Source organism: Balaenoptera acutorostrata, chromosome 8, assembly GCF_949987535.1.
Source record: "Balaenoptera acutorostrata chromosome 8, mBalAcu1.1, whole genome shotgun sequence".
In the NCBI taxonomy this organism is placed as follows: Eukaryota; Metazoa; Chordata; class Mammalia; order Artiodactyla; family Balaenopteridae; genus Balaenoptera; species Balaenoptera acutorostrata.
This window is the reverse complement of record NC_080071.1, coordinates 83,054,432-83,068,674: the sequence shown is the minus strand read 5'-3', so window position 1 is coordinate 83,068,674 and position 14,243 is coordinate 83,054,432. Positions and strand designations below refer to the sequence as shown.

Below are 14,243 nucleotides of genomic sequence, written 5' to 3'. Positions count from 1 at the left end.
CACAAGGGTTTGAGCCCTGGTCTGGGAAGATCCCACATGCCGCGGAGCAACTAGGCCCGTGAGCCACAGCTACTGAGCCTGCGCGTCTGGAGCCTGTGCTCCGCAACAAGAGAGGCTGCGACAGTGAGAGGCCCGCGCACCGTGATGAAGAGTGGCCCCCGCTTGCCGCAACTAGAGAAAGCCCTCATACAGAAACGAAGACCCAACACAGCCAAAGACAAATAAATAAATAAATAAATAAATTTATTAAAAAAAGAACCCAAGATGACAATGCTCTTAAACTGGACTATCAGGACTCAAGCCAGCTCTTCTCACCAGACGGTGCTGCTTCTCTAGCAAGCCCTTCAACCTTCTGCCTCTCACAAATGCAAGCCTTGCTGCTACTGTCTATACCTTTGAGAGGCCTCCATGGCCCTGCCTGCCCATCACTCAGGAAGCGAACGTCCACACTTCCACAGCACATAACAAATTCCTTGATTGTCTATAAGGGGTTAAATAAAAATCTTTTGAAATTCTAGGCTGTGATCTAGAGGCAGACCAGGAAATAGTTCAAACTTCTGCTTCACAGCCAATCCTTTTTAACTCAGTAGAAACCCTTAAACAAGATGTCAGCTAGTTTTCTTTCACAAAACTGCTTCTTGGTGGGTAAACTCAAGTTTAAGAGAATTTTTTTTAGTGCTAAAAAGACTGAAACAATGTTTCATTTTTAGTTCAACTTCTACTTATATGGTGTAAAATTTAATTAGAACTATTTTAAGTAATAACATGAGAAAAAAAGTGATTAAAATCGTGATGATTTCAACACTTTTCATTTAGAAAGGCTTCCTTTTATGAAAAATAAGATCTTACCAAAGAGATAAGGTAGAGCCACACATTTTAAGTTAGGTATTGCTTTTGGCAATAATGAGAGCCACTAAAATGCATGCATTATCAAGTGAGCTATCTCTGTGGGAGACAGGCTTAATCTCACTGGGAACTCTGGGAGCTAGCCTAGATATGCCTCAGTATTAACTGCCAAAGGGCTAGGGGTCTGCCTTAACTCCCTGTCACCTGTGACTTGCCACAGCAGGAAAAGTGGGCCTCAGGGGGTCAGAGAAAACACTCAGGTGAAGAACTGCAGGGGCTGGAGGCTGGGAGTCCATCAGCGTACATTAAGGGCATGCGGATGTGGGCAGGGTCCTGACAGCATTGCCAGCATCACTCCCTGACCCGAGACACACTCCCTCCTAGTCCTCCCAACCCATTCAATTTCTCCCCAACCTTCAAAGCCCAGCTCCTGACTTGCATCCTTAATGTCGGGTTCCCTGACCACGTCACTGCTCACCAACCTCCACAGTGCCTTCCACATGTACTGTCCACCAGTGCCAACAGAACATCACCAGAGGCCTTTTATCATCTCTACCAAACTGTGTTTTCAGGGTACCTTGGGGTTTGAGAGCACATACTCTGGAGTCTAAACTGGTCCCAATGACTGGCTTTAGCGTTAAGAGCTGTGTTAACTTGTGCAAGTCACTTAACCTAAGCCTCAGTTTCCTGCTATGAAAATGGAATAGTAATAATAGCTAATCTGATCCTAGAACTCTTGTAAGGATTAAACGACTTAAAACACCAAGTGAGGGGCTTCCCTGGTGGCGCAGTGGTTAAGAATCAACCTGCCAATGCAGGGGACACGGGTTCGAGCCCTGGTCTGGGAAGATCCCACACGTCATGGAGCAACTAAGCCTGTGCGCCACAACTACTGAGCCTGTGCTCTAGAGCCTGCAAGTCACAACTACTGAAGCCCGCGTGCCTAGAGCCCATGCTCCGCAACAAGAGAAGTCACGGCAATGAGAAGTCCGTGCACCACAACAAAGAGTAGCCCCTACTCGCTGCAACTAGAGAAAGCCCACACACAGTAACGAAGACCCAACACAGCCAAAAAATAAATAAATAAAATTTAAAAAAACAAACAAAAAACACCAAGTGCTTAGAATAATGCCAAGCACACAGTAAACACATTAAATCTCAGCTATTGTTTTAATGAAACAGAAATACTCATTCACTACTGATTTAAAGTTTTCCTCAATACAGGTGAAATAAAAACGTCAAATCATTGGCTAAAGTTACACACGTATATAGTACTAGTTCATCTTTGGTAGTACTGTTCTCAAACTTTACACGTGTGCCATTACCTGACAAAGTTAATGCATATACTGGGACCCACAGAATGAAGGCCGTCCCAGTGGTCCAGCCCATGTCGCAAGTCTAAACCTAAGTCAGCCTGCCTTTACGGGAACCGTCTCACTGTCCAGAAAAGCTAACGCCAATCACCATCCTCCAGCGCAGCTTCAGCCAGCTCACCTTACCCTGGAAAGCAGGACCTGCTGGCCTCGAAAGGAAACCCCCCCACCCCCTAGCCAACCACACCCTGTTTTTTTCGTTGCCTTTTCTAACATTCTATAAAACTCACTCTGGCCCAGAACCCCCTGGGAAGAATGCTCCACTGCCTGTGAGGTGCTCTACTCCCCCAATCTATGGACTGCTTTCCTTTGAATAAAGGATATCAAACTCATTACTAAATCGCTTTAGTTTTGTCATCTGGCATATCCCATTCAATCCTCTGGACTTTATGAGGCAGGTATTATTTCCTCATTTTACAGATGAGAGGGGATTTTAACCAAGATAATCTGGCTCCAGAGTCCTTGTTCCTTAAAATGAAGTTGTGAATCAGGTCTGTCTGCAGAAAAGCTGTGAGTTTTCAACTCTCAAGATAGCCTACACGCATACTCCAGCAGTTTGTCAAAACTACTGTTAAAGTGTTCCAAAGAGTAACTGCAGTGAGTGGTTCAGTTCCAGCTAAGCTGACTGTAGAGTAGCAGAATGCGCAACACCAAATATGCCACTTGGCATAAGGATTATCTTGAGCTGAATGCAATTATGAAAAAGCAGATACAACTAAAGCTCTCTGCTTCCCCCCATCTGCTTAAAAGCAGGACATGAATTTGTGAAGGTGTTCCCCCCTCCCCCTCTCTACCAGGTATGACCAAAGTTAATCACCAGAGACAACCTTACAACTGGCTCCAAAAAAAATCTACACAACAAACTTTACTAACTAGCCCTAATCTTCCATTAGTTCCCCCTCCTATTTGCCTTCCTACCATTTGCTGCCTTAGAAACTCAAAGTCCTTTTCCTTTGCCGTGTCACTTCTCTAAAAATGTATTGTTTGGGCTTCCCTGGTGGCGCAGTGGCTAAGAATCTGCCTGCCAATGCAGGGGACACGGGTTCGAGCCCTGGTCCAGGAATATCCCACATGCCATGGAGCAGCTAAGCCCATGCGCCACAACTACTGAGCCTGCGCTCTAGAGCCCGTGCTCTAGAGCCCGTGCTCCGAAACAAGAGAAGCCACCGCAATGAGAAGCCCACGCACTGCAATGAAGAGCAGCCCCTGCTCACCACAACTAGAGAAAGCCTGCGTGCAGCAACGAAGACCCAACATAGCCAGAAAAAAAAAAAAAAAGTATTGTTCTTTTGTTAAGATGCTATATAAGCCCAAGTTCTAACCATCTCTTTGAGTTACTCATCACTGGGCACTGCCACTGTGTGCACAATTTTGGGCTGTGATTCTCAAAATGAGCCTGTATCTCCAGATTTGGGCGTGACAGTTTGCCCTGTGACCTCAATTCTCTGATGGATCTAAGAAAAGTCACTGATTTTTCAGTTTGTTCAGGGTTCTTCTTGTTGTGAGGACAGGGGTGATGACCTCCAAGTTCTTTACATGTCAGAGGTGAAACAGGAAGTCACTCCTACGGTCTTTTAACAAGAGATATGACACTTCAACCACCAGAAGAATTAGGAAAGACATTATTTGAGCATAAAGAATTGTCTTTCCTAAGAAAGTGTAGTTGGTGACTTCCATTAAACACATCAAAATGTATATGCATTTTGAAATATTTCAAATGTAGAAAATCTCAGAACATAAAACTTTTATTCTACCAAATGTAACTGTTTCTTGATACAACTTAACTTGTAGATCTATATTTAAGAGAGTAGTACAAAGTAATGTTCAAATACCCAGCTTCTTTTGGTAATTGTTATCACAGTCATAGCTTAAAAAACAACAACAAAAATCTGTTTTTAAAATCAAATTAAAAACAAAAAAAGTAAAAATAATCCAAACATCACTTTTCTCATTTGGGGATATACTCTATACAAATAGAGAAGCTGAGGAACAAAAGCCCCTGTGCCTTCTCTGACTTTTTCCCACCAGGACCAGGCATCTGCCTGGCAAGAACTCTGGAAAGAAAGGGATGGGGCGGGGGGATGTGAAGTGTGCCCTGCTTGGCATGCTTTCACCCCCAGGCCCTATCCTGCAAAGTAAGGTTTAATCTGAGAAGGAAGCCACAGAGACGCAAAAACATCTTTTCTACCTTTTAAGAACTACTGGTATAAAGGAACACTTTCCCAACTTTTAGCCCTGTGTTTTGCCAAATCTCCAAATGCTGCATGGTCAGATCATGTCACTTTGCCTTTGAAGAATGACTTTTGCAGAAATGCACCTTCATATTATTCGAGGCCTTGACATAGGTCTCACTCACCCAAGGGACTGCCACAGAGTAATCATTTTCACATTGTTGTAAAACACTGTTCCGACTTACTGTTCCTTGTGCAAAATCCCATCAGTGCTAGAAAAACTTAATTTCACCTAATAAACACGTATGCTTTCTTCTTCTGAGAGCTACTCAGCCATTTGGTTGCTACTTTTTCCCCCTTTACTACTAACTTCTGTCTTAAGTCATTTCTAGAACCGACACTACCTGGAAATGGGCAAATAATGTACAAATATGTGCCAATATAAAAAGTGTTAAGTTAATTCAATTCACAGAATACCTCAGAGAAGCTTCCTCACCTGCACCAGACTTTGAAAGAAAGTAAATAAAAGGAGGAAACGTATTTTAAAGAGAGGAAATAGCATGCATGTGCTGCTAGCACAAGAGACAGGAAATATGTGAAATATGCTTAGGGAAGTTTAAGTTCATTAGGCCGGCCAGTTCTGCTATAGTGCTTGTTTTGAAACAAGCAAATTTGTTCAAATGCAATCAATATATATCAAGGAACAATTTGAGCACAATGCAAATTTTGCATCTGATTGTACACAATTTCATCAGCAAGAAGCCCTAGGTGAAGGCAGGAAACTGCACCCAACTAAAGTCAGCTGCATAGAAATTCACCAAATGTACACATTTGCACACCTCAAACATCTACCAGCTACCTCAGTTCGCTGAGTATTTTATGAGCTACACCCAACCACATCTGCAATTATGACTTGACATCCAATCCAGATAACCCTTCTTCCACCACTTGACAATAATTCACAAGCTGCAATCCTTTTGACAATCACTTCTGAAAGCAAAGTTCAGGACTTTTTGAAGGAACAGTGCCATATTTCTTATGTACTTCTGCATTTCTTAATCATTTAACAGGTGTAAAATCGTGCTGCCATTTTATTAGGTTCCTATCTTTTTTTTTTGTAATGTGCCACTGACAACGTTTTTGAGTGTTTTGCTCCTAACACCCTTTGCACCATAAGCTCTATGGCTTTTATTGCGTGATTTCGCATAGTATGGTGGTTTTAGGAATGCCTACGTCACTTCTGGCAGAGCTGACGCTTCCCTAGTCTAAAGCACATGGGAGGGAGGACAGCCTGCACCCGGGGACTGCTGCTCGTTAGCCATTGTTATCCCACATCCACTTTGTGCTTTATTCCTACCATCCCATCCTTTAACCAAGATCACCCAAGTTAGAGGCTCTCATCACTCAAGTATTTAAACACCACATACTCTGAACTTTCTTGGGTAAATTAGAATAAAAGGGAAAAATTCTCTTTCAACCTAGCAAATAGGCCCACTATTTTTCCCTTTATGTCTTCTCTACCAAAAGTTGTTTTACTTTCCTTCACGTGGAATTTAAAACCAAGGTTCATTTAATTTTGGCATTTGTTTACTTGACTGTATGTCCTAAATGTGCCAAGGTTTCGTGTCTGATTATAGTTATTCAAGGACACAGACAACATCTGTGTTTGGCCAGATGCTTTTAGTAAGAGATATCAGTACAATATTCAGTTCGAGTGTAACAATTTCAGCAAAGAAGTCAGGGAAGAGTGAAGTAAGAACCCAAGATCACATGCTCTGACAACACATGAAGCTCAGTGAACCAACTGCATTTACATGCATTGTGCATGTTTCACTTCTAGACAGCATACAAGGTCAAACCGCTGTCAGTTACAATAAGCTTCCAAACTTCTCGTCAATTACCTGGTTTATAACAAAAGACAAGGCTATGACATCATTACAGCTATAATTAATTTACGCAGATCAGCCTCCTGTTAATCAAATACATCTTTAAAAGCGTTTAATTATTTTTCACCTAGAAAGCAACACTTAGCTTTGTTAAATGAAAAGCAACCTGGCTGAATTCAACATGAGAGGCTGTCAGACTGCTCTAAGACATAAAGGACAAAAGGCTTCACAGGGCACACTGTGCAATATAAGAGCTATTGCCATACTCACAGCAAACAGAAGCACAAGATGATGGATAACACAACACATTTGAACAGTTTCCAAACATAAAGAAGTTGTCAGGGAACTTGGGGTAAACAGACAGATTCTGGAAAAAGAAACATCACAGTGCTTTTTGTCAAAATGATACACAGGGCTAGTAGCAATATTAACGTTTGCGGTAGAGGACGGTAGTTAAGGTCATGGACTTTGGTAAGAGCTCCACAATACGCCAGCCATGTAACCTTAGGAAATTTATTTAACTACTGGTTCCTCACCTGTACAAGGCGATAATGCAGCCATATTTGGTGTTGTGAGGATTAAATGAGATTATATATATAAAATCATAAATTGGGAAATGATACTGTTTTTAATGCACATCAACACATAAATTAAAATAAGGCTTAAGATTAAAAATTTTAAATAGCTTTAAAGTGTCTTTATAACTTAGTAACCAATTAGCATTTTTCTGGGCTATGATCCTACATTTTTAAACTGCATCATGTGATTCAATTACACATATATTTAAAAAAAATAAAAAACAGTATGATGGAGTGTGTGGAAGGCATATGAAAATAGAAACGATTTTTTCAACTAAGATAAATTTTGTAATAAAATCTCAAACCAGAGTTTTTGTCAACATTATCTTTAAATTACCATTACATTTGAGAATTTAATGAGCCTCTATTTTAGGATTAAAAAAAACTCTATATGTCAGATGGCAAAATTTTTATTTTTCCCTCCTTTTTAAAGGGTTATAGTCCTAACAGAAATGATTAGATTATCTTTATACGTGAAAAATGAAATACTGGATTTTGTATATAATCTTGAGTTTTGCTCCACAGTGAGGTGAATTAGTGCCAACTCCAATTCTGATCCATCACCGCTTATGATTTCCAATATCAATCATAAGCTGGTTCCTTCTCTCACGGACTACAAGTTTTAGTTTAATGAGGGCTCATTAAAGTTCTCCGACTGACAGCCCTGCAGACGTAGGTCCTTAAACCAGGAGGCACATAGGGAGCAGCAATGCCAGCATCCCACCATCACCCCCTTCAAGAGGATTTAAGTAATTCTATCCTCAGGTTCGCTCCACACCAGATTTCTTTGTTTGTCTACCTAAAGTCAATGAAAAAGTGATAGCCATAACCCCATTTAAATTAACTCATGTGAGAAATGTTAGTGAATTATTTATGTAACTGAAATCCTCCCAACACAAGAACTAGCCAAGAGGGGAGAAGCATGCCAGACTTCAGAGATGTTCACATTCCACAAGCACACAGGACGTCCACTAATTACCAGGTGGTGGGGACAGCTTCGGGTTTGTTTTCCTTCTTTTTCTCTGCCCAGCATTAACACCTCATTCTTTCAGTAACAGGTAAGAGATGCCTCTCACCCCCATTGGATGTAGTCCTGGGGGGGACCAGAAATCCAGGATGCCTTTCCTACACTGATTCAAGGGTAACAGTGACCAAGACTGGAATAATAACTCTCTTCCTGGAATCTAACACTTTTTGACACTAAGACACTAAGACACTAAGACCAACAACTTCTGGATCTGATACTCAGAACATTAACTTAAAGAATTTTCCAGATCTATCAAAATCTACCTAAGCCTCAAGAGCTCATCTAGCTGCAGTCCTGTGGTTTGGTTTTTCTGTAGATTTTCTGAGCTTATCCATATACTTCCAATAAACCTCTTGTTCTTGAATAAGTTATCTGGATAACTTAGTTAACTTAATCTCTGTTGTTTGTAGTCAAAGAACCCTACACAGATACTAGGGAATTTGCCAAGGGCTGGCAGCAGATCCTAGTGTATTTCAAGCATCATCAACTCTCATTTTTCATGCAACACTCTAGCTGATACGAGAACCAAAATGTGGAGGGTATACAAACAGCATCTCAAAGGTCTGCCACAGGCTGAACATCTAGAAAGCATAAAGGTCCCTTATCAATACAAAATTAACATTCCTTGGAATGAGAAAGAGGAAGCCCTGAATACTTCCGTGTGAAGGAACTTCTACTACATGGGCAGCATGCACAATATTTATTCCTACATCTGTTCAAACTCAGCATCACAACTGACTCATTAAAATACACATCCCTGAAAATGTCTGGTATCTGTAATATAAAAAAACATAGCAAAATTTCTTTAATAGTGTTGCCCAAGGGACTTTCCTCAAGGGAAAAAATTCCAAAATTAGAAGTGGCTGCCAACACACACACACACACACACACCCTTATATATTATTTGTATAAAACTGAAGTCATTGTAATATGTATCTAAATTTCATTCATACTATCCTGATATTGTGACTTTGGATTAAAAATGCATAAGCAAGTGAACACTGTGGAGAAACAGCTGTTGGTGTAATGACAACATTCCTGGATCTGAAGCTAGATACGGGGTCAAGTCTAGATGCCATCGCTTACTAGCACGTGGCCTTGGGCAAATCACATAATCAATCCTGCTGAGCTTCGGTTTCCTTATCCATGGATGATGAGAACTCCACTTACTTCCTGGAGTCATCGGGAAGAAGAAATGAAATAGCATATTATGTAAAAGCACACAGCACATCCCCAAAGTTTGTTTTCCATTCTCCCTTCCTCTCCATAAACTAATGAGCCTTTTGCCCCCAGGGAACTAGACTTTACTGCTTTATAATTATGATGCGCATGTAACAATGTCCAAGAAACGAGATGGTAAATAATACCAACATGCAAACCTGAATGTACACATTGTTAGTTGGCTACCAGCTAGATCCCAAAGGGCTCTTGCATACTATCTATTGCTTCCCAGAAATCTGATACATTTTCTCTTCTGAATGCAGCCAGGATTATCCACAGGCTTTGAAATATCACCATCATGATGTTGCACAGAGCAGCTGGTTGATTGAAAGTGACTCCCCCTCCCCCACGCTCCAGCTGTCACCAGGAAACCCTCCTCAATGTGTGAAAAAGGACAATGTGATATTACTACTATCGCTATTAAAAACGATCTAACAAATACTTAGCATCTGAAATTGTTTTTCTTATGAAAGCTCACTATTAACTAAAAATTAACTCTTTAAGAAAAACCCTTTACCATATAAATGCAAACCAGCTGCTTTCATACAACAAAATACTAAAGGACAGTAAACACAAGTAATATATTTCCATTGACTCCTTGTTTCTTTTTCCTTGAGTCATTTGTAATGCTGAACAACAGCCAGTTAAAATATTAAAGTTTTAACCACCGTGGTAACAGCTGTCACAGCTTAGAGGGATTTTAAAAAAAAAAAACTTAGATGATTTCTCAAAAAAATGTGCATAGATTCCTCCCTATTTTTATATAATATGGGTTGGATTGAAGGTTGGATTTTTTTTTTTTTAAATAATCTCTCACTTCTCTACATGAGAAGCTATACATACATATGTCTGACATTGCTGATAACCCTGGGAGTTGTCTTCAGAACAAGTTCATGGCTCCTGCTCAGGAACTCTCAACGCCCTGACTTTTTCGGTACCGCTCATCTCCTGAGGATTTCTACCCCCCAGATGAAGGGTTTCACACCCCGTCACACGGACTCCTTGGAGTGTCACTGCAGGAGGCCCAGGATGAGCACCAGCAGGCGGGGCCTATGCCCTTCAACCCCTCTTCTCTTAAAACCTCTCAGCTCCTGAGCTTTACAGGTAAGATGCTGCTAAAGAGGGTCCCCTGCTAAAAAATCTGAGGGCCCCTGCTTAGATGACTAGAGCTACAGCATAGAAGGCAATCTATCTTTCTAAGGCATTTCTATCTTTGTAATGGTTTTTTAGAAGAATTTTTACATACACATGCACTTACCTAATTTTACTTAAACGTACAGATTATTTGTCCCTACCTCCATATTATAATACATTGCCAAGTGAACGAAATTATGACCTAGTATAATACATTGCCAAGTGAACGAAATTATGACCTAGTATGACACCTTTCAAGTAGTTTCCATGCTCACATATTCATATGCATTATATACAGAAATCCATGAGATTTTTTGATCATTTTTTAAAATGGAACATAAAACACTTCACTTTCCTATCATTAAGCATCCATATTGAAAAATAATGATTTCAGAGCTATAATAGCATTTTCTTAGTCTTTGGTGCATGTCTTCAGGGAAGTCTCATCTCCTGTAACAAAGTGCCCCTTTCTGTGGCTGACTGTCCCCATTAACTAACTGTAGATACTTAAATAGTAATCACCCGCTGACCTTGACCTTCCAGTAAACACTCAAAACAATTTATGAAAGTTGCTCTGTTATGGTGATAGAACGGAAAATTCTGTCTTGCTACCAGGTTTAGAGTTTTAACTTTCTCCGAAGTGTTTGCTTTCTCTCATTCACAATACTGTGAAAGCTCTTCAGCATTTTGTTTAAAAAGAAAAGCAGCGCAGTCAAGTAATTAATAAAATTACCTCATTTATAAAAATATTATGAGGAAATGAATGAGATCAAGCTAGGTTTGAGGTAATAACTACCTTTTCTCCCCTGTCCAACATGTACCAGTTACTGAGCCTCTCGGTGTAACAGACATGCTTTCCACTTGATTTCATTTTATTCACTGTCCTGAGGTAGTCACACACCACGAGTCCTACTCTATAGGAGAGGAAATTCAGGCTGGGAGGATGTGAACTTGTCTACTGGACACGATCAGTATGTAGCAGAGGTGGGGTTCAAAGCAGGGTCTGCCTGACCCAAAACCACCGCTAAAGATCAGCTTCTCTGACACAGAGAACAAGAAAAATGGGGACTTTGAAAAGTGAATACTTCATGATGGGACAGTGTTAATTTAGCATTAACAAAATTATTTATAGGGGCTGATATCCAAACTGACTCATAGTCATCTGAAAACTCACCCACAATACCCAGAAGCCACGGTGTGGCCTCGGGAGCAGTGGGCTCTAATCAAAGTGACCTGCTGTTTCAGCCACGGGGCTACAGACTCTTCTCAACATCACAATGAGCCTAGGCTTTAGGTCAGCTGCTTCAAATCCCGAATATTTCTCTTTATCCCCCCAACACCGACCCCTTGAAAAGGGGAAGGAAAATGCTGTAACACTGCAGCTGACATTCTGTAAAAACAGCAGACGGAGGGCACATCTAACTTAATTCCTGTGATGCTTCCAGAAAACAGAGGTAAGTGGATATGATGAGAACTTCTTTGCTATCGTGGAGCTGTACGACACATGGGGAAAAAAGGACGGAAACATCTTCAGTCTTGTCTCTCGTTTCCAAGTCACTGCTCTATAATACTTCTCAACTCTAAGGCTAAGGCTGATCTCTGATCAGTTAACCACTCTACTTTCTTTACCAAATTCTGGGTCAGAAGAAGGTACAATGAAGCTGAAAAAACCAAAAGGCCAAAGAATTAAAAACTGCTCTTTAACACAATTACTAATGTGGTTCTTAAAAATACTACAGCATTGGTATTAACTGAATATCCTACATTCGACAACCTCAATCGTATACAATATAATGAGAATCCATAAAAATAAACTGCCCTCTAAGCAGCAGAAGAGGCACAATATTTGTGCACAACTCATATCTAAATCAAGGAAGAATCCTTTCAGCACAATCTATGTACTTATTTTAGACAGTTCTAACACGTTCCTTAATAACATGTCATCTTTGAGTGTTTTCCGCCTGTATTAAACTCTTTTCCTGCATTTTTACACTTAATACTTTCAGCCCTATGAAGTAACCTTTAACTCACTTGTCCCAGGTCCTACACCTAAGAAAGGCTTCACCTGGATTCAAATTCCATTCTGTGACTTCACAATGGCTGTTCTTTATCACTATGGCCAGTAATTCCCAAGCTTTAGCACACAGGTGCCTTGGGATCAATTCGAAGTCTTGTTAAAATAGATCTGATTCACTAAATCTGGGGTAAGACTCCTAAATTTGCATTTCCAACAAGTTCCCCGCTGACATTGATACTGGTAGTCCTGGAACAATTTGGGAACCCAATGCACTGCCTTCTTCTAAGATCATTTGCTTTCCCAACCCCTGCCACACCAGCAGCAAATTAGAAGTTTTTAGATTTAAAGGTTATTAGAACAGCAAAAAGTGGCATATAAATGTGAGACATAAGACAGATTTTTAAGGAGCAATTCCAAAGAAAAAAAGAAGAAAACAGCAAAGTCCAGCTGTCACTGCAAAGGGACCAACCCACCTCGATGACTCAATCATGACTATGCAATAATTTATTTTGACAGTAACACTGAGTTTATGCTCGGTTTGGAAAATCATATAAGCATGTGATCCGTTTTTGAAAAGGTTTTTAAAGCCTGGACAGAAAAGGATTAAATACACTTAGTGTATCTTCTGTCCCGTATTAGGAGAAATACCACTACTTAGATTAGGATTAGGATTGTGTTTGCCACACACTTGTTCTGAGGAACAGAGTTACTCTTCCAAGAGAAACTGAAAGTGCAAGCTGTCGCTGATGCAACGTCCCTTTAAACCACCCCCCGCGCCCCCCAGAGCCAACGCCATCCACCCAGGGCCTGGGCACGTCATTCCCTGTGCGATCAGCCTCCAGCAGAGACGGGAGTGAAGATGAAGGGACCCCCGCTAGACTCGCTCCGGGAAACTCCCTCCCCGTTCTCGGACCTGTTGAGAGCTCCCACGAAGCGGAGGCTGCGCCTTCAACCCCGCCCCCGCCGGGCCCCAGGGAAGCCCCCGGCCTCCAGCAGCCCCCGCTGCCCCCGCCGCCTCCGCCGCCCCCGCCGCCCCCGCCGCCGCCGCCGCCAGCGCCCGCGGCCCTGGGAAAAGGCGAGAGACGCGGCGCACAACGGACGACGGGAGCAGCGCCGAACAGACGCGGTAACTCACGCTCTCTACGGCCCGCCTGCGTCCCCACGTCTTCGCGACCACGTGCGTCATCACGCACGGGCGCCCGCTCCCGGAAGCTCCTGGTCCCAGCGGCCTGAGGGGCGGGGAGAGAGCGTGGTTGATTTCGCGACGCAGCTCCCACGGCCCCCGTGGGGGGGTGGGGAGGGCCGTAAAGCGGGGCGGGCGGGCAGCGGCGCATGCTCAGTTGCGCACGTCCGCGCTCTTTTTTCCCCGTGGGCTGGCCCTCAGGACCGCGTGCGGTGGCGGTGGCTTGGAGGAGGCTCGACGGGGAAAGGACCGTGGCCGAGCGCGGTGTGGAGGGCTTGTACTTTCTACTCGTCCTCCAGCCTCCGAGTGACATGTAGATAATAATATTCTTTATGCCATAAGTAACTATTGGCTGCCCACCACGGGTAAAGCAACCGAACGGCCTGGCCTACCTTCGAGGGACCGGACGCGGGATGGAGATGTGGCGACTGAGAAGCTGCCCTACCGGGCCCCAGCCCTGCCGCAGGCTCAGGACCTGCTGCGTGGAGGAGTCACATACTACCTGTGAAGTGGATGGCGGAAGAGACAGAAATCTTCATGAGTTATCAGACGGCTGGAGAGCGGCCCATCACCTATCTCAGGGCGGAACCCGCGGTTACAAAGCAGACCAGCAAAACAAGGTCGTGGGTGTACATTTCACAACCTAAAGCCTCAGTCTGAGGCTGCATTTCTGTGTCTGTTTGTCCATGTAAGGCTTTAGGTGTTAAAGTTTTTTTGTTAACGTATCATTTGATGCAATTTTAATTATGGGTCTGTTTCTGCTCTGGAACAGGTTTTATGTTGGGTTGTAGGAGTCAGGTTAAGTTA

At 42.5% G+C, this 14,243-nt stretch overlaps 1 protein-coding gene across 4 annotated transcripts in view; it reads right to left on the bottom strand.

The window, feature by feature from the left end:
* Positions 1–13,522, bottom strand: part of RHBDD1 (rhomboid domain containing 1) — a 115,493-nt gene extending 101,971 nt beyond the window's left edge. Inside the window, exon 1 of one of the 4 annotated variants that reach the window (XM_057551687.1) lies at positions 13,389–13,522. The gene's annotated coding sequence lies outside the window, so the exon portion shown is untranslated. Of the gene's footprint in view, positions 1–13,166; positions 13,233–13,388 lie in introns of those variants that run through there. The other 3 variants (XM_007166729.3, XM_007166730.2, XM_057551688.1) reach the window with 3 other exon arrangements.
* Between the last annotated feature and the right edge of the window lie 721 nt (positions 13,523–14,243).